Below are 7,979 nucleotides of genomic sequence, written 5' to 3' on the forward strand. Positions count from 1 at the left end.
CACACACACACACACACAGACAGACAGACAGACGCCATCTAAAGAGCATTAGACACTTTCTCTTCATCGTTACATAGATACAAACAAAATATACAAATATCAGTGTTTTTTTTTAATCATTGTACACGGAAACATGCTTTTATTTATAACTGTCAGGTGTTATGTCCAGTAAATGACTGACCATGCTGGGCCACCTGGAGAGTGTCAGTATCACAGAGACAGGAACAAATTCTCTCTCAGAGGAAGAGAGAAAGCAGAACCAGAAAAATAAACAAAAAATAAAATATGCTGAACAAAAAACAAAGAGCCCTCACTTTGACTCTGAAAGTGTGTGTGTGTGTGTGTGTGTGTGTGTCAGTGTTAATGAGTGAACCCAGTTAACAGGGAATGTTCTCAGAACTTTGACTAATGATCTGACAATGTTCCCTTAAATTTATGAACAAATGTTCCTCCAGAAAAAAAAAATTCAGCGTTATCCGGTTTTTAAAAATGCTCTCAAAAAGTTAGCTTATAAACATTATTTTGTCCATGAAACACTGGATGTACGTCTAAGGTTTTTTTTTTTTTTTTTTTTTTTTTGTTAATACATACTGCTTGTTTTTGAACATTCAGGAAAATCCAAATGTTCACAATGTTTGTAAAATGATCAAATGAATTTTCCCTTTATGTTTTAACATTAATGCATAGCCAAGAAACATCCTTTTAAAATATTTTAAAAACTGGATGTTTTGAGCATTCAGAGAACATTCAGAAACAACATTATTCTCAACTTAATGGGAATGTTAGCAAACGTTCTTAGAACATGATTTTGTTAGCTGGTAAAGTGGTACAGACAAAAGAATGTAGTACATTAACTTCAGTGTTAATTTTGAATGTGAATTGCTTTGTGAGAGTTGTTATATTATTCTGGAGTAATTAAAAATTAGGCCTATTTAATCCATTGTTTCACATTATTAATTTACTGAGTAGATCAGTAAGATTAAAAAAAATGTGTACGAAGCACTTTGCAATCAACAAAATTGTTTATACTACAACATTGCCACACTGCCTTTCAAAACTTTACCTGTCACGCATGACAGTGTAGTTAATGCACTACAGTAGCAATGATAGAAGAATTTCAATGTTGTTGCATGCAACTTTAGAGCACATATACTTTTCACACATTAAACTTGTGGTTCCTTCTTTTTGCATTCCACCCACACAAGTGACAAACCGTCATGACATTTCATCTGTTCCTCAAAACACACAAAAATCCTTCCCTCTACTTTAACTTGAGTGAAAATAGATTTTACCATACTTATAAACACAGAAGTAAAAACAGCCTGCTTTGCTATCATGGTCACACTAAAGGCCAGAGTTACAATATATTTGGTAAGTCTAGATTTATGTGGTCAAGAAAAGATTACCATGCTGAAGTTTTTCATAACACATTGGAAATACAAGCATGTGCATAACAGGCTAGGAATCTTGGAAAAGCATTACACTGCGCCTTTCAACAAAAGTTTCCTGGTATATGCAAAAGGTGTTTTCCACATGTAATAACATGTCAGAAGACAAAGAAAAGATAAATGATAGACAAGGGATGCTTCTAAACTAATTTCCAGAGTTTTAAATAACAGTATCTGTGGGTCTCTCTTACGGCTTGTAATAATTCAGTGGAGTCTTTCTCTGCCAGACCGGAGACATACGCTATGCACTGTAAAAAAAATTCCGTAAAATTTACGGTAAAAAATCGGCAGCTGTGGTTGCCGGAATTTTACCGTACAAGGAGACAGCAAATGTTCCTGGCCATTACATTCCTTAGCTGGAAGACACTCTATTTGTACTCTTGAATTCCTTTGGACATATGCATTCATTTATTCTTTCAGTCAACCAAAATTAAACACACTAAAGATGAAGAATTATGAAGATTTTATTTGGGAAGAAATCCTCTCTGGTGTTTTAGACAGACAGACTTTTGAAAACAGGTGTCACGTCATGCGCATGCATATTACGTGTTCAGTCTATACACTCTAAAAATGCTGGGTTAAATATAACCCAGCGCTGGGTTAAAAAGGGACAAACCCAGCTAACCCAATAGCTGGGTTTGTCCCTTTTTAACCCAGCATTTTTTAGAGTATAGGTATGTGCGCAGGTGCGTAGTGTTTTTTTTTTTATAATGAGACATCGTCAACTACTGGCTTCCCTTACGAAAAAGAAGTTTATTCAAGTGTGCTATTAGTATACTTCTTTTAAACTAAAAATAGGAACGTATAATTTTTGTCTACCTTTTATGTACTTCTCAGAAATGGGCTTTATGTACTTCTCAGAAATATACTTAAAATACTTGAAGTATACTACTTTTTGGTAAGGGTTGGCATGCATAATACCATATTTTAGTAATATTCACAGATCCGTGTGAACAGGAATCATTTTGATGATGTCGTCTGTATATGTGAAACTTTTCAAAACCACAAAAGAAAAATGTTTCTGTTTTTAGAACGTTGTCGTGTAAACGTACCCTAAGTTTAGTTAATACATTGTTTCATTAATTCCAAGTGACCTCTCTTTTCATTATGTTGCCTAACTAATTGCTAAGCTTTATTTTTACTTATTTTATTGCTGTTAGATTGTGTTTTGTTCCAGATTGTGTTTTTGTTTAACCTGTTGTAGAGGGAACACTGACAGGATGTTTGCGTTATGAGAAAACAAAACATTTTCATAACGAACAGGGGAAAAAAATGTTGTTAGAACAAAACATTGTTAGGTGGGAAGATTGTTTAGATTCATATTACATGAATAGATCATTTAGACATTTAAATGAATGACAGCACACACTAATGGTCTTGCACAGATTTGGAAAACCTGGAAGATAAATGCCATGCAGTGCTGCAGCAAATCTGAAGAGGATGCTTAAATGTTATTGCCTTTTATCCTGCTGTTGACCAAGACAAATATATAAGTTCCTGTATATTAAATATTTGCACGTACTGTTTATTTGGAGAAGGACCTGAGTGAGTGCACTGTTATGAACGGTCGAGAGGATATTCAGACATATCTCGCTAGGAGCCTCTGTCATAAACCGCAGAGAGTCTTTGCCTCTATGTAAACCAACTCCATAGCGACAAGCCCAGATCAATATAATCAAATGTCCTGCTGAATGCTCAAGAGGTTCGTACCTTCATTCTCTTTGTCTAATAACCAACACGGGTCAGTGGCTAAATCAGGAATGCCTGTGTTGTGAATTATAAGGCTTTGAATATGCTTAGGAGATTGCCACGTTTAATGAGGGCAATTTTAACGGTGAACTCCATCTGACTCACAGAAAAGAATCAGAAGGATGGCGAGGACATCACTTCATCACCATGACAACCACTTTTAGTGTGTTTACAAAGTCGCTTTATGACTGCAGGAGCCAACTGCACCTGTAAATGCCTATGTTGAAGAGGTTGTTGTCATTATTCAAATGAGATTTTTCTTTACTTGCATTGTGTTCATATCTAGAGAGCAAATATGAGCCTGCTCATATCATCTTCAAATAAGGAAGGTATTTTTTTTGGCCTGTGCAGGAGCAATAAACCTGCACATTCTGCTTATTTCATTAAGCACCATTATGCTCAAAATGTTTTACTGTCTATTTCATTTTCTATCAAAGAGCTGATCTTGAGTCTGTACAATGAGACGTTCAGCCCCAGAGGCTCATTGGCCAGTAGTGTGCAGACTAAGAGAACATTATGTTGGCAGCAGGGCCAGATTTACCTCTTTTCGTGACATAGGCAAAACTAACTTTTGGGCCCCCCTTCCCTATTAATATAATAGGCCTAATATTATCACCCAAGCAAATAAAAATATTTCTTAATCAGTGGAAACGTTACAGTGTTTTCTATCGCAATAAGCGCTTGCGTTCAGTCAAAATCGAATGTAGCTCTTAATTTGTTTGAGAACGCAGAAAGATCATTCCATTAATAGGCGCGGCGTACCACTTCGGGAGTTATTTCTCTAATAATTTTAACGGCCTGGAGTCACAACCACACATCAAGACATTGCTCAGATGATTTGTTTCAAGACATTTGACATGTTTCCGTCCTGAAATGTGTTGAACTATTTTTTTTACGCACCTCATCCCAAACCTTCCATTGCAAATTCCAAAATGTCGTTTTAGAGCTAATAACAGAGGCTTGAGCCATTGATATGCAGGCTAATGCAGTTATTAATGCAGTTATTAGAGCGCGAGAGAGAGAGAGAGAGAGAGATTAAGCGCATGTGAATTCCTGCGTCTGTGCGTCTCTCAGTAGTGTTCAGCAACACACTACTAATAGCGAATCTTTAAGTTAAACTGCTTCAAGAACCTCCCTACTGAGAAATGTTATGCAGCTTTTCAGCTGCGAAACTATTTTATTGATAAATTCGCGGGGCGGCGTTGACGACAAGTTTCTGTCGGCATGTGTGCGTGCGTGTGCGTCTGTGAGAGAGAACCGGAGAAAGTGTGATTTCCGTACATAAAAAAGGTGGAAGACATGGAAATAGTATGTAATTTTTTACCCTATTTTTTGTTATATTTATTTGCTCAATGTCTTCTGAGGTTTTGGTTCTTTAATTGCTGTATATAGCCCATAGTATAACAAAATATTATATCTCTTGTGTTTGGGCCCCCCCTGGATGAGCAAGCATAGGCACGTGCCTAGAATGCCTATGCATAAATCCGGCCCTGGTTGGCAGCAAGCATAGTGGTCACAAGGAGGCTTGGAAAATAGGGAGTTCTTTGCAGGCCTCAGTGTGGGGGACATCCCAAAGCTTATGGAGTGGAACATAGCCCAGGGTCTGTGCATCAGATAAATTTAATTTAAGATAAAGTGCACTACAAATCAAGGTCTACTAAATCCAACAGTCTAAGGAGAAGGATTTAGAGGCTTGTTTTACCTCTAACTAATAATTGCCTTTGGCAAAATTTGGTCAGATATCTTTTCACAAAGCAGATTTTTTTTTGAAAGAGGGCCAGTTTATGTTATTACACAAAGATCATGGAGAATATAGGCAATAGAAAAAGGCTCTGTGTAAATCCACGGGCATGAGTCATTTTTTTTTTCATTGCAGACTGTTTAAATGAGGTGGATTCGATTAATACATCAGCATGTTCAGCGGGAAACGGTCAATATTGTATTTTAATATAACATCACTCAGTGCATCAAAGAAAATCAATTCAAGATAAAGCTCCTCCATATAGCCTTGTGGGTTTAATAAAAAGCAGAATTTTGATATTTTCCTTCACGTACGTTTAGGGTAGAATGTGGTCTTCTAAGATGACACAAGATTTGTACTTGTCTTTAGTATGCTAATATCCATTATGGTGAGAGAATCTGACCTGGATCAGTTATTAAAGACAAGGTGTTCTGCCATCAGGGCAGAGAGTATCAGCTTTATTTTATTGATAAATTCGCGGGGCGGCGTTGACGACAAGTTTCTGTCGGCATGTGTGCGTGCGTGTGCGTCTGTGAGAGAGAACCGGAGAAAGTGTGATTTCCGTACATAAAAAAGGTGGAAGACATGGAAATAGTATGTAATTTTTTACCCTATTTTTTGTTATATTTATTTGCTCAATGTCTTCTGAGGTTTTGGTTCTTTAATTGCTGTATATAGCCCATAGTATAACAAAATATTATATCTCTTGTGTTTGGGCCCCCCCTGGATGAGCAAGCATAGGCACGTGCCTAGAATGCCTATGCATAAATCCGGCCCTGGTTGGCAGCAAGCATAGTGGTCACAAGGAGGCTTGGAAAATAGGGAGTTCTTTGCAGGCCTCAGTGTGGGGGACATCCCAAAGCTTATGGAGTGGAACATAGCCCAGGGTCTGTGCATCAGATAAATTTAATTTAAGATAAAGTGCACTACAAATCAAGGTCTACTAAATCCAACAGTCTAAGGAGAAGGATTTAGAGGCTTGTTTTACCTCTAACTAATAATTGCCTTTGGCAAAATTTGGTCAGATATCTTTTCACAAAGCAGATTTTTTTTTGAAAGAGGGCCAGTTTATGTTATTACACAAAGATCATGGAGAATATAGGCAATAGAAAAAGGCTCTGTGTAAATCCACGGGCATGAGTCATTTTTTTTTTCATTGCAGACTGTTTAAATGAGGTGGATTCGATTAATACATCAGCATGTTCAGCGGGAAACGGTCAATATTGTATTTTAATATAACATCACTCAGTGCATCAAAGAAAATCAATTCAAGATAAAGCTCCTCCATATAGCCTTGTGGGTTTAATAAAAAGCAGAATTTTGATATTTTCCTTCACGTACGTTTAGGGTAGAATGTGGTCTTCTAAGATGACACAAGATTTGTACTTGTCTTTAGTATGCTAATATCCATTATGGTGAGAGAATCTGACCTGGATCAGTTATTAAAGACAAGGTGTTCTGCCATCAGGGCAGAGAGTATCAGCTTAGATGGATACAAACTGCCATTTTACACTCATCATTGACTAGATGTGTGAATATTGTAGTTAATATTGGAATTTTGACAGGAATCGGCTCCTAAACTGACCTTATAAATGGGAATTTTTAGCTGGTGCTGGTGTCCTCTTTAAATGTCGCTGTTGCTTTTTCCTCTCACTGTGTCTTCCGCTCTGTGGAAGTCCGGTTAGTCTCACGCTGCTCTTTCTGAGCATGATAAAGGCCGCCGGCATCAATCAGCGGCGGGGAACAAAAGCAGGCGCTCAGGCGCACACCTCTCAGCATCCTGCACCCCCGCTGGCTCTGACACAGGGCTCTTTTGGAGAAAAAGGAACCCCTGACGACTGTAAAAAGGCCAGGAAATCTACTGTCCCAGCACTCATATCATAGTGTTTATATCTAAAAAAAATTATAATAATTTGAGACTTATGCACATGCACACATACCCATGCTGCTTCACATAAACAGAGGGAGGTGACAGAGAAAGTAAGTGTGTAATGATGATCATCAGCTCATGGACAGGAAATACACTTTCACATATCTCAAGAATTCATATTCTCTCCTTAACATTTTTTTGCACATAATATGTCAACACACACTGACAAACAGAAACGTGAGAGGAAAGATTCAAGAGATAAATCTTAATTAATTTCAAGTAAAAATTTTGTGAACTTTGGGATTGAGGAAAAATTTACTTAAAGGTGGACTCAGTTTTTTTTCCACATTTGTAAGGTTTTAACACAAAAGATATTAATAGTAGTTCAATTGTGAAACAGATTTACTGTAAGTGCAGTATACTGAAGAATGGAGTGGAGGCTTAAAAATCATGCTGCGGCTGCGATGTAATGTAGGGAGAATCGCCTGCAATAGATCTAGACAGGTGGTGCTGGGGAGGAGGAAGGTTGAAGAAAATTCTCATGATGCAGAGTACAGAGCTGGAACAGATCATGATGGAAATAAATAAGGTTGCTTAGATAGGAAAGAGAGATTGATTTGCTACACTGTTGATTTTGAAGAATAACTCAGCTACTCAGAAGAGTTTCAAGACTGAACTGTGCATTTCTGAAAAATATGTTCACAATCATGTACAGATAAGATGGCTCCAGTCATATCAGCAGCCTAATTTACTAATTTAAGCCAAACATTAACAAAAACAACATGACTGCAAAGACTTACAACCATCTTATTTTTCAACATGGAAGTAAGCTATTTCTGCGAATGTGCAAGACTTTTGTTTAATTAGCTGCAATTTAACAATAAGAATAGGTGCAGTAAACAGCAAAACTGTCCATGCAACTAACCAGTGAGTTTATGATTATAATAATAAATGAAAATACTATAAAAAAAAGTTTGCAATATCAAGCAGCTTAACAGACTGGAAACGGATGACACAGGAAGCTCTTCTGTAAAATATAAGGTGGATAATTATGGAGCTTTAAAAAGTACCATGGGTTTACCACAATTTTTTGAGTATCTTTCAAGTATCTTAGATTATTATGTAAAAAAAAAACATGGTACTGCATATGAATGGACTAATCATTCATCTG

This window comes from Sinocyclocheilus anshuiensis, unplaced genomic scaffold (assembly GCF_001515605.1).
Source record: "Sinocyclocheilus anshuiensis isolate Anshui unplaced genomic scaffold, SAMN03320099.WGS_v1.1 scaffold1231, whole genome shotgun sequence".
Classification (NCBI taxonomy): Eukaryota; Metazoa; Chordata; class Actinopteri; order Cypriniformes; family Cyprinidae; genus Sinocyclocheilus; species Sinocyclocheilus anshuiensis.